General features: G+C 33.5%; 1 non-coding gene across 1 annotated transcript; it reads left to right on the forward strand.

Moving 5' to 3' along the window:
* Positions 1-1,229: 1,229 nt before the first annotated feature.
* On the forward strand, positions 1,230-1,336 carry LOC139903781 (small nucleolar RNA R71). The gene has a single exon (XR_011778573.1). It is a non-coding gene; the product is annotated as a small nucleolar RNA R71 (small nucleolar RNA).
* The last annotated feature ends 18,944 nt before the right edge of the window (positions 1,337-20,280 follow it).

Consider the following 20,280-nt stretch of genomic DNA (forward strand, 5'->3'; position numbering starts at 1 on the left):
ACCCCATCCAAAGTACCGGATGCTTTAGTACTTCGAAATTTATATCATATCCGAAGGGTGTCCCGGAATGATGGGGATATTCATATATATGCATCTTGTTAATGTCGGTTACCAGGTGTTCACAATATGAATGATTTTTATCTCTATGTATGGGATGTGTATTGAAATATGAAATCTTGTGGTCTATTGTTACGATTTGATATATATAGGTTAAACCTATAACTCACCAACATTTTTGTTGACGTTTAAAGCATGTTTATTCTCAGGTGAATACTAAGAGCTTCCGCTGTTGCATACTAAAATAAGGACAAGATTTGGAGTCCATGTTTGTATGATATTGTGTAAAAACTGCATTCAAGAAACTGATTTCGATGTAACATATTTGTATTGTAAACCATTATGTAATGGTCGTGTGTAAACAGGATATTTTAGATTATCATTATTTGATAATCTACGTAAAGCTTTTTAAACCTTTACTTATGAAATAAAGGTTATGGTTTGTTTTAAAAATGAATGCAGTCTTTGAAAAACGTCTCATATAGAGGTCAAAACCTCGCAACAAAATCAATTAATATGGAACGTTTTTAATCAATAAGAACGGGACATTTCACCATTAGCTTTGCCATCATTTCGTCAAGGTTTGTCTTTTTCTCATCGGGTTGAGGCGGTTTATTAAAATAACCAGGTCTTTGCTGATTGTAAGTATTGTTGGATACTTGTTGATTGCTAGGACCTTATTGGTTGTTTTGCTGAGCATTTGGATTGTACGGAATGTTTTGATTTCGATTGTAGTTTGGCCTTGGCGGTTGATAATTATTTTGATAATTATTTTTTGGCCTTTGGTTCATGTATGAAACATTCTCTCTTTGCTCCATTGTTTGTTCAACACTGAGACAATCTTTTGCAAATGTGGTCCTCTACACTGCTCACAACTAATGCGTATTGCGTGAATATCTTTAGTCATCTTTTCCATTCATCTCTCGAAAGCATCTAGCTTTGCGGAAATGGAATCAAAGTCATGGCTAGAATCGGCTCTAGCCGCTTTAGATGAACGAAAAATATCTTTTTTGTGATGCCACTTATGTGAGTAAGATGCTGTATTATCAATAATTTTCTGAGCCTCGGTTGCGGTTTTCTTCATAATGAAACCACCAGCTGCTGTGTCGATGTCTTTTCGTGCAGCGACGTCGACTCCTTTGTAAAATATTTGAACTATTTAATAAGTATCTAGACCGTGTTGAGGACATCCTCTCAACATTTTTCCGAATCTTGTCCATGCCTCATATAACGTTTCATTTGGCTTTTGTGCGAATGTGGAAATTTCTCCTTGAAGTCTCACGGCTTTAGATGCCGGAAAGAATCTTTTAAGAAATTTCTCAACTAAAACATCCCATGAATCAATCGCTCCTTCGGGTAGCGATTCTAACCAATCTTTGGCTTCTCCCTTTAAAGTCCAGAGGAACAACATGAGAATGATCTGTTCATCCTCAATTTCTCTGATTTTGAATAGAGTACAGATCCTATTAAAGGTTCGAAGATGTTCGTTTGGATTCTCTTTTGGCGTACCACTAAATTGGCACTGTTTAGTTACCATGTGTAGGATTTGTCCTTTGATTTCTTAATCTGACGCATTAACGTCTGGTTGAATAATTGCATGACCTTGGCCAGTGCGTGTAGCTTTCATTCGATCCTCCATGCTTTGAGGTTCTGTTTCTTCCATATCTGAATTTGTTGAATCTGAATCACTAGAAGATTCTGATTTAACGGTTTCTTCTTTGATAATCTCTAGATGAATAATTTGTGGATCAGGAGGAATGATTAGTCGTTCAGGATCTCTGAATTGTCCTTGAATATCCTCCGGGTCCTCAATTGTACAGTCGGGTTCAAAAAATGGATTATTGGAAATTTGAGTTGGAGTACTTGTTCGACTATATGATGATTCTAAAGAAATATCAATGGCGACTATATTGGCTAGATGTCTTGATCGAGTTACAGGTGGTGAACTGATGTCGTAGGGGGTGTATACAAAATAGTATTATTGTTAGTGCGAAATACTATTAAATATGCTACAATTTTACACAAGATATTTATTTATTTATAGAATGGATATACTTAAACCTTGCTACAACACTTGTAAGCAGTGTACCTAATCGTAGAGTAGTGTAGTTTTTAGCAAGTCCGGTTCGTTCCACAGGGAGCTAGTGAAGTTTAACGCTATATTTTTACACACAATATTTGTAAAAAATACAAAAAAATATATATGTACTAGTAGTATTATTATTATAAAAGGGGGGTTTTTTACCGTTTAATGACCGGTTTGTCGATTCTATATTTTAAGCGTAAAGATAAATGACGATAATTAAAGTGCGTAAAATAATGACAATAAATAAAATGACAGTAAATAAAATTGCGAGTAATAAAATGACAGTAAATAAAGATACGATGAGAAATATAATAAAAGAATTATGCTTATTTAAACTTCCGTAATCATGATGTTTGACGTGTTGATTTTAATTTATTACCATGGGTTAATTATCCTTTGTCCTGGTTTATTTGATACGTCTATCTGGTTTTTGTCCATAATAGTCCATCGGTCATAAATATAAAGTGCGAGTATCCTCGTCAAATTACCCTTATACCCGAAGTCAAATATTCCAACTGATTAAGGATTTAAACTGTGACGCAGTTATCACTTCTGTCAACAATTACACCAGTTATCACTGTATGTAATCCACCCCTGTTTTAATTAGTTTATGAATATTAATTCATCCACTTGATCAGAATGAATAATCAATTACCCAACTCAATTGATTAATTAAATGATTATAACAGATTCCATATGAACGTCACTAAATAGGACAACCATAATCATTATTAATTATTAGGTTAATTAATTTGAAGATAGGTTCGACAGACTCCAATGAGTTGTCACTCAATTAGACAATACCCCCCATCTATTAATAGTCAATAGTCCAATTTCCACAAGTGTCGTTCTTTTGTCCAAACCCCAATTATGGTACAAAGCCCAATTATCCAATTTTAGTAATTAGCCCAACATCATGATTACTTCGTTTTAAATAAGCATAATAATAACTTAGCTACGAGACATTAATATAAAAAGGTTGAACATAACTTACAATGATTAAAAATAGCGTAGCGTTACACGGACAGAATTTCGACTTACATACTCAAAAGATCTCTATCATAAATCTTATTATTATCATAATTTAAAATTAAAATTAAGATTATTGTTATATCTGATTACATTAACATTATGATAGAGAATTATAAATATAGATATTGATATTTGATATAGAAAAGTAAGAAAAAGATAGAAAAAAATGATCGAAGAAAAAAAAAAGTCGTCCCAAATTTTGATCGTAAATCATCGCTTTTATAGCGAAATTAGAAATTGAATTTTCATTTACGACCCCTGAACTATGCTCAATTAACAACTTTTTATTATTTAATATTATTCTTATTATGAATTATTTAAATATTATATTTTATTCTTGTGCATAGTTGACTCGTAATTTTTACACCGTTGCGTCGAGCGCTGAAAGTTGGTTCATGCCTCGGTTCCGGATTTTCGAACGCCCTTTCGTACAATTTTATATCGTGTACTTTGCGTTTTATAACTTGTACTCTTGTCATTTTTAGACGTTCTTCATCAATAATTTGAACCTTTTTGATTGTATCTTGTACTTTTGAGCTTTTTGGACCTTTGCGTCTTCAAATCTTCGTTTTCGCCTTTTGTCTTCGCACTTATTTAAAATAAACGAATATTACTCGAAAATGGAACAATTGCAACTAAAATCTTGTCTTTCTTGGGGGATTTTGCTATGAAATATATGTTCCTTTTTAGCCTTATCAATATCCCCACACTTGAGCGTTGCTTGTCCTCAAGCAATACAGTCTTGAAATAATATAATACATCACACGAATCACTTCTTTATTCTTCACACTTTGTACATCAGTGATTTTGATAGAGCGGTATAAACAATGATATTAACAATAGAACCATGGTTAAAGGTGGGTGTGTCATCCACAGTTGCCTCGGGTTTAGGTCAACGACACTTGCAATCAAATAGCCGATTTACTTTCGGTTTCCAAAGCAAAGTGCACATTTGAAAGGCGGTTTACAGTCCCACATGACTATAAAAATTTAGATCCTTTAGGAAATAGGATCTTTATGAAAACATTTGATCTTTTGAAAATTCAATCTAGCTTTTACCCTAGATAAGTTTTCTGATTTGATCCACCATTGGTGTTGCAAAATATATTTGTGGATCAATATTTTGGCTAAAAACATTTAGGTTCGTGTAATCCACTGCTATCCCGGTATCGGAAAGCACACATCCAGTTTACTTGTTCCGTATATTACCTTTCGGCAAACTACCGTCCGGTTGTAAAGGAAAGCGATGAACAAGAAACTGTTAAGGCAATGTCTAATGACATGCTTTTGGTTATGGTTTTTTAACGTGTCGGATGCTAGAACTATCCTTGGTAGGAGCGATAGTAAAGATCATCCTATGATTTTTCGGTCTGGCACAAGGTCCTGTCTCCGACCATGCTATGCAACCACCGTTCTTACGGTTGACACCCGATTTGGTTCAGGTGACCTAATGAATTCCAGGTGAATTCCTAGGATTTTACGTTCAATGGTAATGAACGCATTGAAAATGGATTTTCAGAAAACAAATCGGTTTGCAATTTTGATCAAAATATTTTCTCGTTCAAGCTCGAGTTTAGATATCATTGAATTTCATGAGTTTGAATTCTCAATCTTTAAGGTCAATCTCTAGGATTGAGTAATATCAGTCTTAAAAGCTGATTTTTAATCTTTAAGGAGATTATCCTTTCTGGGGATCTGATTCATTAGTCTTATCAAGCTAATTTGCACGGTGCCCCCCCATTGTACGAGATAAATCCTTCTCATGGTTAGGATAAATCTGACCACATGGCGACCCTGTTTGATGCTGAGGTCCGTGGATTTCCTGCTGATTTTAGAGATGACTTTTCTAGATTTTTCGTCAACCTACAGCTGGTCTAGACGACAACTTCATGACCTAAATCAAGAAGCGCGTTTCTTTTTCGGAAGACTTTACTTCCTTTTAATGATGGAATTGATTCATCGTGTAGATCCATCTTTCTTACAGTAAATCGGGTAAAACTGATTAAAATCGTCCAAAGCAAAAGTACCTGCAATAATCTTGTACAAAAATATGTGATATATGTTTTAAATTGAATAACTTGGTACATTCTTCCCACACTTAGTTTCTTTCTTTGCCTTTTTATTTTCTTCTATTTCATTTTAAATGAATTCAAGCGTTTTAGGGTGTTTCTCAATTTATGTCCTTTTCGAGGTAACGATAATTTCGGTATTATCACCTAGTTTTCATCGTTCATAAATATGTATAAACATGATTTTGAGTTCATTTAATTGAAAATTTTTCAAATTTTCACAAAATTTGGCAAATAAACTAAGTATAAACCTGAGAGAATTTATAACCCTTCCCCACACTTAAGATCATGCAATGTCCTCATTTGCATGAAATCAGACTATAATTTAAATTCATGAGGGTGATTAGCGTAGAAAAGTGATTAAAAATACCGAGTTTGCAAACATATTGTTATTTCACATTTGATTTTTTGCGTCTTGTCAAAATCAGTAGCTTTTGCTGAACTTCATGACAGTCTTTGAAAGTGCGCTGTTTTTACCCTGTTTTGTACATAACATAAAATACAAACATATATACATATTTTTGAAGTTTGGTATATAACCCCACGTTCAAAAATTTATAAAACATAGTATTTTTTGGCATACTTTAAATCAATAAAATTAAAAATAATGATAACAAAATTTTTCGTCCCGCCCTCGGGTAAAGTAATTTCGGCTTAATGACCTAGTCTTCAACTCACGACGAATTTTAGAAATCATTTTTTTCAACTTAATGAATTAAAGTAAATTTTGTTTTTTAAAATTCACACAAAACTTAAATTAAAAAAAACATATTAATTTTATATAAAACCTACTAAATAAAAAGATTCAGAATGGAGGGAGAAAACTAATTCTTTAGTGTCTGCTAGCGGAAAAGACCAATCGGGTTCCATTCTCGGAACTACACGAGAACAGAACAACTAACTCTAGATAGCATTTTCTTTTTAGAACATTTGAATCTCCCCACACTTAGGTAGCCGTGGTGTCAAAATTGTGATTAACTTCATCGTTAATTTCTCTTGGTCCATAATCAACTTGCATATCCGTGACTTTTTCTTTAAGCCAGTGCCCGACTTCTTCCGTAATATCCCATAATTCAACTAGCTTCGCCCTTTCTTTAGGCGACAGATTGGATACTAACCGGTTACATAACTTAAAGTTCCCCTTACTTCTAGCATCAATAGCCCGTTTAAAAAGTTTCTTCATTGAACTGTTAATAACGGGGTCATTTAATTTCGTATCAATAACGGGGTTCTTTGTTATCATGTCATCATTAGGTGTTACTTCATTTTCCCCACACTTAGGCGTTTTATTATTATTAAGTATTACCGTTGGAGTTGGTAAAACCACATGGTTCTTACCAATTGTATTTACTGGTTCAACGGTTTTGGCTGGTGGAGATTTAGACTTTCGAATCATAAAGGTGATCGATTTGTCACCACTTTTAAGTGTCATTCTTCCATTTCCTACATCAAATAACGCCTTGGTGGACGCTAAGAATGGCCGACCTAAAATTAGAGGAATGTTTGGGTCCTCTTCTATGTCAATGACAATAAATTCGACTAGAAAGGTTAAATTGCCTACTTGAACGGGTAGGTTGTCAGCAATTCCAACTGGGTGCTTAATGGTTTGATCAAAGAGTCGAACACTCATATCCGTTGGACTTAACTTACCTACACCTAATCTTTTATATAATGAAAGAGGCATAACACTTACACTTGCACCTAAATCTGCTAGTGCATCATACATGACACAATCACTAAGTAGACAAGGAACAATAAATTCACCCGGATCACCTATCCTAGGAGGAGGTTTTGGTGGAACTGTCTTCACCGGGTTTACTTCTACGGCTTTTGTTTCTTGTACTTTCTTATTCTTTTTCTTCTTCTTTCCAGAGGTATCACAAACTTTATTACCTATTACTTGCTCATACTCAACTCCTTTTCTTGGAAACGGGATGGGTGGTCTGTATGGTGCCACCACTGGCTTTACATACTCGGGTGATGGTGGTGGTGTAACTTCTTCATTGTTACTTACATCTAAAACCTTCCCATCTTCTGATGCTGGTTTTTCAGAATTTGTTGAAACCATATTAACATTTTCATTCCGAGGATTTACTTCAGTATTACTCGGTAGCTTTCCTTGTTTACTTTCACTCATCATGCTAGCAAGAGTACCTACGTGTTTTTCTAGATTCAAAATGGAAGCTTGTTGAGTTCTTAATGACTGATCAAACCTCTCATTCGTTTGGGTTTGAGATGTAATAAATTGTGTTTGAGATTCAACTAGCTTGAATACCACGTCTTCCATATTTGACTTTTTCTCTTCAGTTTGTTGTGGTGTTTTATACAAGCCATGTCTTTGTTGATTGAAAGTGTTGGTTTGAGTTGGTTGGTTATTTGGACCTTGTTGGTTGTACGAGTTATTGTTTGGTCCATTTGGATTGTAAAGAATGTTTTGATTTCGATTTAAGTTTAGCCTTGGCGGTTGATAATTATTTTGATAATTATTTCCTGGCCTTTGGTTCATATAGAAAACATTCTCTCGTTGTTCCATGGTTGGTTCAATGTGACAATCTTTCAATAAGTGTGGTCCACCGCATTGCTCACAACTGATTCGTATTGCGTGAATATCTTTATTCATCTTTTCCATTCGTCTTTCGAAAGCATCTATTTTTGCGGAAACGGAATCAAAGTCATGGCTAGAATCAGCTCTAGCCGCTTTAGATGATCGAAAGATATCTTTTTCTTGGTGCCACTCATGAGAGTGGGAGGCTGTGTTATCAATAATTTTGTAAGCTTCAGTTGCGGTTTTCTTCATAATGGAACCACCGGCTGTTATGTCGATGTCTTTTCGTGTAGCAACGTTGACACCTTGGTAGAATATTTGTACTATTTGGTAAGTGTCTAAACCGTGTTGAGGACATCCTCTCAACATCCTTCCGAATCTTGTCCACGCCTCATATAATGTTTCATTTGGCTTTTGCGCGAACGTAACAATTTCTCCTTGAAGTCTCACGGCTTTGGATGCCGGAAAGAATTGTTTAAGAAATTTTTCAACTAAATCATCCCATGTAGTAATCGCCCCTTCAGGTAACGATTCTAACCAATCTTTGGCTTCTCCCTTTAAAGTCCAGGGAAATAACATGAGATAGATTTGTTCGTCTTCCACTTCTCGGATTTTGAATAGTGTACAAATTCTATTGAACGTACGAAGGTGTTCATTCGGATCTTCATTCGGCGCACCACTGAATTGGCATTGATTAGTCACCATATGTATAATTTGTCCTTTAATTTCATAATCTGGAGCATTAACGTTTGGTTGAGTAATTGCATGACCTTGGCCAGTGCGTTTAGCCCTCATTCAGTCTTCCATACTTAGAGGTTCTAGATTTTCCATGATTGGAAGTGTTGTATCCGAATCACTAGAGGTTTCTAATTTAATGGTTTCTTCCTCAACAATCTCTGTTTGAATGATTGGTGGTTCTGGAGGAATAATTAGTGGATCAGGGTCTTGGAATTGTCCTTGAATATCCTCCGAGTTCTTAGTTGTGAAGTCGGGTTCAAAAATTGGATTATCGGAAATTTGAATTGGAGTACTTGGTCGACTAGATGACGATTCTAAAGAAAAATCAACGGCGGCGATATTTGTTAAACGATGTCTTGATCGAGTTACAGGTGGTGAACGTATGAAAGGTGGTGAACGTTTTGCTCGGTGCATTCACAGAATATCCTATTAGTTATAAAAATAAGAAAAACTTATATAAGTTGTCTAATTAATAGACTTTTCTGATTTTGCTCACGTTTCGAATAGCCAAAAGATGCAGCAGAGGGGCAGCATTCGTTTGGTCTCAATATAATTGAGTACTGTTTGGCTCCAATAACCCGGTCCACGTACAAATCCAACTATTACTACGAACCAGAAAATTTTGATGTCTATCAATTTAACCACTTAAAATAAATTTTCGTAATTTTAAGAAATTTAGAGAAGAAGTAGAAAAAAATCTAAGTCCTAAAAACTAGAATGGCGAGAAATAAGAGAGAAAAAGAGTGCGCGTCGAAAAGTGTCGAAAAATGAAAAAGACGAAGAGTGGTTTGTAAACACGCGGTTAATCCAACCTTATAACGATCACTATCTTAAAATTAAAGCTACAAATGGAGATCACTAATTGGAATTGTAATTGATACATAGGTAAACGCGTCGAAAAATAAAAATAAGAAAATAGCGCGAAAAATGGCGTCGCAAAATTCTAAAGCACCTAAAACTTAGTCTAAGGAATAAGCACTTAAGGGATTTTACGGCAAAGCCTAAAAATCTAAAAATGAAAATAACTATGGCAAAACTAAACTTAATACTAAAAGTTGTGACTGAGTCTAAAAATCTAAAGGTAATAAAACTTAAAATAATTTTTTTTTTTACGTTTTTTTTTTTTTTTTTTGCGTTTTTTTCTTTTTTTTTGCGTTTTTTTTTTTTACGTTTTTTTTTTTTTTATTTTACGTTTTTTTTTTTTACGTTTTTGTTTTTTTTTTTGCGTTTTTTTTTTTTTTTTTATATTTTTGCAAATATAAATTAAAAATATAGCGTTTTAGTGCTCCCCGGCAGCGGCGCCAAAAACTTGATGTCGTAGGGGGTGTATACAAAATAGTATTATTTTTAGTGCGAAATACTATTAAATATGCTACAATTTTACACAAGATATTTATTTATTTATAGAATGGATATACTTAAACCTTGCTACAACACTTGTAAGCAGTGTACCTAATCGTAGAGTAGTGTAGTTTTTAGTAAGTCCGGTTCGTTCCACAGGGAGCTAGTGAAGTTTAACGCTATATTTTTACACACAATATTTGTAAAAAATACAAAAAAATATATATGTACTAGTAGTATTATTATTATAAAAGGGGGGTTTTTTACCGTTTAATGACCGGTTTGTCGATTCTATATTTTAAGCGTAAAGATAAATGACGATAATTAAAGTGCGTAAAATAATGACAATAAATAAAATGACAGTAAATAAAATTGCGAGTAATAAAATGACAGTAAATAAAGATACGATGAGAAATATAATAAAAGAATTATGCTTATTTAAACTTCCGTAATCATGATGTTTGACGTGTTGATTTTAATTTATTACCATGGGTTAATTGTCCTTTGTCCTGGTTTATTTGATACGTCTATCTGGTTTTTGTCCATAATAGTCCATCGGTCATAAATATAAAGTGCGAGTATCCTCGTCAAATTACCCTTATACCCGAAGTCAAATATTCCAACTGATTAAGGATTTAAACTGTGACGCAGTTATCACTTCTGTCAACAATTACACCAGTTATCACTGTATGTAATCCACCCCTGTTTTAATTAGTTTATGAATATTAATTCATCCACTTGATCAGAATGAATAATCAATTACCCAACTCAATTGATTAATTAAATGATTATAACAGATTCCATATGAACGTCACTAAATAGGACAACCATAATCATTATTAATTATTAGGTTAATTAATTTGAAGATAGGTTCGACAGACTCCAATGAGTTGTCACTCAATTAGACAATACCCCCCATCTATTAATAGTCAATAGTCCAATTTCCACAAGTGTCGTTCTTTTGTCCAAACCCCAATTATGGTACAAAGCCCAATTATCCAATTTTAGTAATTAGCCCAACATCATGATTACTTCGTTTTAAATAAGCATAATAATAACTTAGCTACGAGACATTAATATAAAAAGGTTGAACATAACTTACAATGATTAAAAATAGCGTAGCGTTACACGGACAGAATTTCGACTTACATACTCAAAAGATCTCTATCATAAATCTTATTATTATCATAATTTAAAATTAAAATTAAGATTATTGTTATATCTGATTACATTAACATTATGATAGAGAATTATAAATATAGATATTGATATTTGATATAGAAAAGTAAGAAAAAGATAGAAAAAAATGATCGAAGAAAAAAAAAGTCGTCCCAAATTTTGATCGTAAATCATCGCTTTTATAGCGAAATTAGAAATTGAATTTTCATTTACGACCCCTGAACTATGCTCAATTAACAACTTTTTATTATTTAATATTATTCTTATTATGAATTATTTAAATATTATATTTTATTCTTGTGCATAGTTGACTCGTAATTTTTACACCGTTGCGTCGAGCGCTGAAAGTTGGTTCATGCCTCGGTTCCGGATTTTCGAACGCCCTTTCGTACAATTTTATATCGTGTACTTTGCGTTTTGTAACTTGTACTCTTGTCATTTTTAGACGTTCTTAATCAATAATTTGAACCTTTTTGATTGTATCTTGTACTTTTGAGCTTTTTGGACCTTTGCGTCTTCAAATCTTCGTTTTTGCCTTTTGTCTTCGCACTTATTTAAAATAAACGAATATTACTCGAAAATGGAACAATTGCAACTAAAATCTTGTCTTTCTTGGGGGATTTTGCTATGAAATATATGTTCCTTTTTAGCCTTATCAATATCCCCACACTTGAGCGTTGCTTGTCCTCAAGCAATACAGTCTTGAAATAATATAATACATCACACGAATCACTTCTTTATTCTTCACACTTTGTACATCAGTGATTTTGATAGAGCGGTATAAACAATGATATTAACAATAGAACCATGGTTAAAGGTGGGTGTGTCATCCACAGTTGCCTCGGGTTTAGGTCAACGACACTTGCAATCAAATAGCCGATTTACTTTCGGTTTTCAAAGCAAAGTGCACATTTGAAAGGCGGTTTACAGTCCCACATGACTATAAAAATTTAGATCCTTTAGGAAATAGGATCTTTATGAAAACATTTGATCTTTTGAAAATTCAATCTAGCTTTTACCCTAGATAAGTTTTCTGATTTGATCCACCATTGGTGTTGCAAAATATATTTGTGGATCAATATTTTGGCTAAAAACATTTAGGTTCGTGTAATCCACTGCTATCCCGGTATCGGAAAGCACACATCCAGTTTACTTGTTCCGTATATTACCTTTCGGCAAACTACCGTCCGGTTGTAAAGGAAAGCGATGAACAAGAAACTGTTAAGGCAATGTCTAATGACATGCTTTTGGTTATGGTTTTTTAACGTGTCGGATGCTAGAACTATCCTTGGTAGGAGCGATAGTAAAGATCATCCTATGATTTTTCGGTCTGGCACAAGGTCCTGTCTCCGACCATGCTATGCAACCACCGTTCTTACGGTTGACACCCGATTTGGTTCATGTGACCTAATGAATTCCAGGTGAATTCCTAGGATTTTACGTTCAATGGTAATGAACGCATTGAAAATGGATTTTCAGAAAACAAATCGGTTTGCAATTTTGATCAAAATATTTTCTCGTTCAAGCTCGAGTTTAGATATCATTGAATTCCATGAGTTTGAATTCTCAATCTTTAAGGTCAATCTCTAGGATTGAGTAATATCAGTCTTAAAAGCTGATTTTTAATCTTTAAGGAGATTATCCTTTCTGGGGATCTGATTCATTAGTCTTATCAAGCTAATTTGCACGGTGCCCCCCCATTGTACGAGATAAATCCTTCTCATGGTTAGGATAAATCTGACCACATGGCGACCCTGTTTGATGCTGAGGTCCGTGGATTTCCTGCTGATTTTAGAGATGACTTTTCTAGATTTTTCGTCAACCTACAGCTGGTCTAGACGACAACTTCATGACCTAAATCAAGAAGCGCGTTTCTTTTTCGGAAGACTTTACTTCCTTTTAATGATGGAATTGATTCATCGTGTAGATCCATCTTTCTTACAGTAAATCGGGTAAAACTGATTAAAATCGTCCAAAGCAAAAGTACCTGCAATAATCTTGTACAAAAATATGTGATATATGTTTTAAATTGAATAACTTGGTACATTCTTCCCACACTTAGTTTCTTTCTTTGCCTTTTTATTTTCTTCTATTTCATTTTAAATGAATTCAAGCGTTTTAGGGTGTTTCTCAATTTATGTCCTTTTCGAGGTAACGATAATTTCGGTATTATCACCTAGTTTTCATCGTTCATAAATATGTATAAACATGATTTTGAGTTCATTTAATTGAAAATTTTTCAAATTTTCACAAAATTTGGCAAATAAACTAAGTATAAACCTGAGAGAATTTATAACCCTTCCCCACACTTAAGATCATGCAATGTCCTCATTTGCATGAAATCAGACTATAATTTAAATTCATGAGGGTGATTAGCGTAGAAAAGTGATTAAAAATACCGAGTTTGCAAACATATTGTTATTTCACATTTGATTTTTTGCGTCTTGTCAAAATCAGTAGCTTTTGCTGAACTTCATGACAGTCTTTGAAAGTGCGCTGTTTTTACCCTGTTTTGTACATAACATAAAATACAAACATATATACATATTTTTGAAGTTTGGTATATAACCCCACGTTCAAAAATTTATAAAACATAGTATTTTTTGGCATACTTTAAATCAATAAAATTAAAAATAATGATAACAAAATTTTTCGTCCCGCCCTCGGGTAAAGTAATTTCGGCTTAATGACCTAGTCTTCAACTCACGACGAATTTTAGAAATCATTTTTTTCAACTTAATGAATTAAAGTAAATTTTGTTTTTTAAAATTCACACAAAACTTAAATTAAAAAAAACATATTAATTTTATATAAAACCTACTAAATAAAAAGATTCAGAATGGAGGGAGAAAACTAGTTCTTTAGTGTCTGCTAGCGGAAAAGACCAATCGGGTTCCATTCTCGGAACTACACGAGAACAGAACAACTAACTCTAGATAGCATTTTCTTTTTAGAACATTTGAATCTCCCCACACTTAGGTAGCCGTGGTGTCAAAATTGTGATTAACTTCATCGTTAATTTCTCTTGGTCCATAATCAACTTGCATATCCGTGACTTTTTCTTTAAGCCAGTGCCCGACTTCTTCCGTAATATCCCATAATTCAACTAGCTTCGCCCTTTCTTTAGGCGACAGATTGGATACTAACCGGTTACATAACTTAAAGTTCCCCTTACTTCTAGCATCAATAGCCCGTTTAAAAAGTTTCTTCATTGAACTGTTAATAACGGGGTCATTTAATTTCGTATCAATAACGGGGTTCTTTGTTATCATGTCATCATTAGGTGTTACTTCATTTTCCCCACACTTAGGCGTTTTATTATTATTAAGTATTACCGTTGGAGTTGGTAAAACCACATGGTTCTTACCAATTGTATTTACTGGTTCAACGGTTTTGGCTGGTGGAGATTTAGACTTTCGAATCATAAAGGTGATCGATTTGTCACCACTTTTAAGTGTCATTCTTCCATTTCCTACATCAAATAACGCCTTGGTGGACGCTAAGAATGGCCGACCTAAAATTAGAGGAATGTTTGGGTCCTCTTCTATGTCAATGACAATAAATTCGACTAGAAAGGTTAAATTGCCTACTTGAACGGGTAGGTTGTCAGCAATTCCAACTGGGTGCTTAATGGTTTGATCAAAGAGTCGAACACTCATATCCGTTGGACTTAACTTACCTACACCTAATCTCTTATATAATGAAAGAGGCATAACACTTACACTTGCACCTAAATCTGCTAGTGCATCATACATGACACAATCACTAAGTAGACAAGGAACAATAAATTCACCCGGATCACCTATCCTAGGAGGAGGTTTTGGTGGAACTGTCTTCACCGGGTTTACTTCTACGGCTTTTGTTTCTTGTACTTTCTTATTCTTTTTCTTCTTCTTTCCAGAGGTATCACAAACTTTATTACCTATTACTTGCTCATACTCAACTCCTTTTCTTGGAAACGGGATGGGTGGTCTGTATGGTGCCACCACTGGCTTTACATACTCGGGTGGTGGTGGTGGTGTAACTTCTTCATTGTTACTTACATCTAAAACCTTCCCATCTTCTGATGCTGGTTTTTCAGAATTTGTTGAAACCATATTAACATTTTCATTCCGAGGATTTACTTCAGTATTACTCGGTAGCTTTCCTTGTTTACTTTCACTCATCATGCTAGCAAGAGTACCTACGTGTTTTTCTAGATTCAAAATGGAAGCTTGTTGAGTTCTTAATGACTGATCAAACCTCTCATTCGTTTGGGTTTGAGATGTAATAAATTGTGTTTGAGATTCAACTAGCTTGAATACCACGTCTTCCATATTTGACTTTTTCTCTTCAGTTTGTTGTGGTGGTTTATACAAGCCATGTCTTTGTTGATTGAAAGTGTTGGTTTGAGTTGGTTGGTTATTTGGACCTTGTTGGTTGTACGAGTTATTGTTTGGTCCATTTGGATTGTAAAGAATGTTTTGATTTCGATTTAAGTTTAGCCTTGGCGGTTGATAATTATTTTGATAATTATTTCCTGGCCTTTGGTTCATATAGAAAACATTCTCTCGTTGTTCCATGGTTGGTTCAATGTGACAATCTTTCAATAAGTGTGGTCCACCGCATTGCTCACAACTGATTCGTATTGCGTGAATATCTTTATTCATCTTTTCCATTCGTCTTTCGAAAGCATCTATTTTTGCGGAAACGGAATCAAAGTCATGGCTAGAATCAGCTCTAGCCGCTTTAGATGATCGAAAGATATCTTTTTCTTGGTGCCACTCATGAGAGTGGGAGGCTGTGTTATCAATAATTTTGTAAGCTTCAGTTGCGGTTTTCTTCATAATGGAACCACCGGCTGTTATGTCGATGTCTTTTCGTGTAGCAACGTTGACACCTTGGTAGAATATTTGTACTATTTGGTAAGTGTCTAAACCGTGTTGAGGACATCCTCTCAACATCCTTCCGAATCTTGTCCACGCCTCATATAATGTTTCATTTGGCTTTTGCGCGAACGTAACAATTTCTCCTTGAAGTCTCACGGCTTTGGATGCCGGAAAGAATTGTTTAAGAAATTTTTCAACTAAATCATCCCATGTAGTAATCGCCCCTTCAGGTAACGATTCTAACCAATCTTTGGCTTCTCCCTTTAAAGTCCAGGGAAATAACATGAGATAGATTTGTTCGTCTTCCACTTCTCGGATTTTGAATAGTGTACAAATTCTATTGAACGTACGAAGGTGTTCATTCGGATCTTCATTCGGCGCACCACTGAATTGGCATTGATTAGTCACCATATGTAGAATTTGTCCTTTAATTTCATAATCTGGAGCATTAACGTTTGGTTGAGTAATTGCATGACCTTGGCCAGTGCGTTTAGCCCTCATTCGGTCTTCCATACTTAGAGGTTCTAGATTTTCCATGATTGGAAGTGTTGTATCCGAATCACTAGAGGTTTCTAATTTAATGGTTTCTTCCTCAACAATCTCTGTTTGAATGATTGGTGGTTCTGGAGGAATAATTAGTGGATCAGGGTCTTGGAATTGTCCTTGAATATCCTCCGAGTTCTTAGTTGTGAAGTCGGGTTCAAAAATTGGATTATCGGAAATTTGAATTGGAGTACTTGGTCGACTAGATGACGATTCTAAAGAAAAATCAACGGCGGCGATATTTGTTAAACGATGTCTTGATCGAGTTACAGGTGGTGAACGTATGAAAGGTGGTGAACGTTTTGCTCGGTGCATTCACAGAATATCCTATTAGTTATAAAAATAAGAAAAACTTATATAAGTTGTCTAATTAATAGACTTTTCTGATTTTGCCCACGTTTCGAATAGCCAAAAGATGCAGCAGAGGGGCAGGATTCGTTTGGTCTCAATATAATTGAGTACTGTTTGGCTCCAATAACCCGGTCCACGTACAAATCCAACTATTACTACGAACCAGAAAATTTTGATGTCTATCAATTTAACCACTTAAAATAAATTTTCGTAATTTTAAGAAATTTAGAGAAGAAGTAGAAAAAAATCTAAGTCCTAAAAACTAGAATGGCGAGAAATAAGAGAGAAAAAGAGTGCGCGTCGAAAAGTGTCGAAAAATGAAAAAGACGAAGAGTGGTTTGTAAACACGCGGTTAATCCAACCTTATAACGATCACTATCTTAAAATTAAAGCTACAAATGGAGATCACTAATTGGAATTGTAATTGATACATAGGTAAACGCGTCGAAAAATAAAAATAAGAAAATAGCGCGAAAAATGGCGTCGCAAAATTCTAAAGCACCTAAAACTTAGTCTAAGGAATAAGCACTTAAGGGATTTTACGGCAAAGCCTAAAAATCTAAAAATGAAAATAACTATGGCAAAACTAAACTTAATACTAAAAGTTGTGACTGAGTCTAAAAATCTAAAGGTAATAAAACTTAAAATAATTTTTTTTTTTTACGTTTTTTTTTTTTGCGTTTTTTTTTTTTTTACGTTTTTTTTTTTTTTTTTTTACGTTTTTTTTTTTTATTTTACGTTTTTTTTTTTACGTTTTTTTTTTTTTTTATTTTATATTTTTGCAAATATAAATTAAAAATATAGCGTTTTAGTGCTCCCCGGCAGCGGCGCCAAAAACTTGATGTCGTAGGGGGTGTATACAAAATAGTATTATTTTTAGTGCGAAATACTATTAAATATGCTACAATTTTACACAAGATATTTATTTATTTATAGAATGGATATACTTAAACCTTGCTACAATACTTGTAAGCAGTGTACCTAATCGTAGAGTAGTGTAGTTTTTAGTAAGTCCGGTTCGTTCCACAGGGAGCTAGTGAAGTTTAACGCTATATTTTTACACACAATATTTGTAAAAAATACAAAAAAATATATATGTACTAGTAGTATTATTATTATAAAAGGGGGGGTTTTTTACCGTTTAATGACCGGTTTGTCGATTCTATATTTTAAGCGTAAAGATAAATGACGATAATTAAAGTGCGTAAAATAATGACAATAAATAAAATGACAGTAAATAAAATTGCGAGTAATAAAATGACAGTAAATAAAGATACGATGAGAAATATAATAAAAGAATTATGCTTATTTAAACTTCCGTAATCATGATGTTTGACGTGTTGATTTTAATTTATTACCATGGGTTAATTGTCCTTTGTCCTGGTTTATTTGATACGTCTATCTGGTTTTTGTCCATAATAGTCCATCGGTCATAAATATAAAGTGCGAGTATCCTCGTCAAATTACCCTTATACCCGAAGTCAAATATTCCAACTGATTAAGGATTTAAACTGTGACGCAGTTATCACTTCTGTCAACAATTACACCAGTTATCACTGTATGTAATCCACCCCTGTTTTAATTAGTTTATGAATATTAATTCATCCACTTGATCAGAATGAATAATCAATTACCCAACTCAATTGATTAATTAAATGATTATAACAGATTCCATATGAACGTCACTAAATAGGACAACCATAATCATTATTAATTATTAGGTTAATTAATTTGAAGATAGGTTCGACAGACTCCAATGAGTTGTCACTCAATTAGACAATACCCCCCATCTATTAATAGTCAATAGTCCAATTTCCACAAGTGTCGTTCTTTTGTCCAAACCCCAATTATGGTACAAAGCCCAATTATCCAATTTTAGTAATTAGCCCAACATCATGATTACTTCGTTTTAAATAAGCATAATAATAACTTAGCTACGAGACATTAATATAAAAAGGTTGAACATAACTTACAATGATTAAAAATAGCGTAGCGTTACACGGACAGAATTTCGACTTACATACTCAAAAGATCTCTATCATAAATCTTATTATTATCATAATTTAAAATTAAAATTAAGATTATTGTTATATCTGATTACATTAACATTATGATAGAGAATTATAAATATAGATATTGATATTTGATATAGAAAAGTAAGAAAAAGATAGAAAAAAATGATCGAAGAAAAAAAAAAGTCGTCCCAAATTTTGATCGTAAATCATCGCTTTTATAGCGAAATTAGAAATTGAATTTTCATTTACGACCCCTGAACTATGCTCAATTAACAACTTTTTATTATTTAATATTATTCTTATTATGAATTATTTAAATATTATATTTTATTCTTGTGCATAGTTGACTCGTAATTTTTACACCGTTGCGTCGAGCGCTGAAAGTTGGTTCATGCCTCGGTTCCGGATTTTCGAACGCCCTTTCGTACAATTTTATATCGTGTACTTTGCGTTTTGTAACTTGTACTCTTGTCATTTTTAGACGTTCTTCATCAATAATTTGAACCTTTTTGATTGTATCTTGTACTTTTGAGCTTTTTGGACCTTTGCGTCTTCAAATCTTCGTTTTCGCCTTTTGTCTTCGCACTTATTTAAAATAAACGAATATTACTCGAAAATGGAACAATTGCAACTAAAATCTTGTCTTTCTTGGGGGATTTTGCTATGAAATATATGTTCCTTTTTAGCCTTATCATGAACGTATGAAAGGTGGTGAACGTTTTGCTCGGTGCATTCACTGAATATCATATTAGTTATAAAAATAAAAATTATATAAGTTATCAAATTAATAGACTTTTCTGATTTTTTCCACGTTTCGAATAGCCAATAGATGCAGCAGGTAGCTAGAACCCTTTAAATCGGAAGCCCACAACTCACCGCTAACAAATCCAACTATTACTACGAACCAGAAAATTTGGATGTCTATCAATTTAATTGCTTAAAATTATTTTTCGTCGAAAATTAAAGAAAATAAAGAAAATTCTAGGTCCTAAAAACTAGAGCGTAGAAATGAAAAAGAAAAAGCGCTTCAAAAAATAAGAAGTCGAAAAACAAACGTCGAAAAACAAAAAGTCGAAAAAAATATTAATAAGAAAGTAAACGTCGAAACTTAAAAGTCTAAAAACTAAAAATTAAAAAGTTGCGCCTAAAAGTATTAAAGCTTCAAAGGAATTCTAAATCCAAAACGGCAATTACTTAAAAAGCACTAAAATCTATAAACTGCGTCGTAAAATTCTAAAGCGCCTAAATCTTAATCTAAAGAAAAAGCACTTAAGGGATTTTACGGCAAAGCCTAAAAATCTAGAAATGTGAAATAACTACGGCAAAAACTAACTTAAAGCTAATTACGAACGACAATTATACAAATTACGAATTAAACGATAAAAAAAATACAAAATACAAAAAGAAACTATGTTGATAAGAATACAATTTTATAAAAATATTATTTTTATATTAT

The sequence above is a fragment of the Rutidosis leptorrhynchoides genome, chromosome 3 (genome assembly GCF_046630445.1).
Source record: "Rutidosis leptorrhynchoides isolate AG116_Rl617_1_P2 chromosome 3, CSIRO_AGI_Rlap_v1, whole genome shotgun sequence".
Classification (NCBI taxonomy): Eukaryota; Viridiplantae; Streptophyta; class Magnoliopsida; order Asterales; family Asteraceae; genus Rutidosis; species Rutidosis leptorrhynchoides.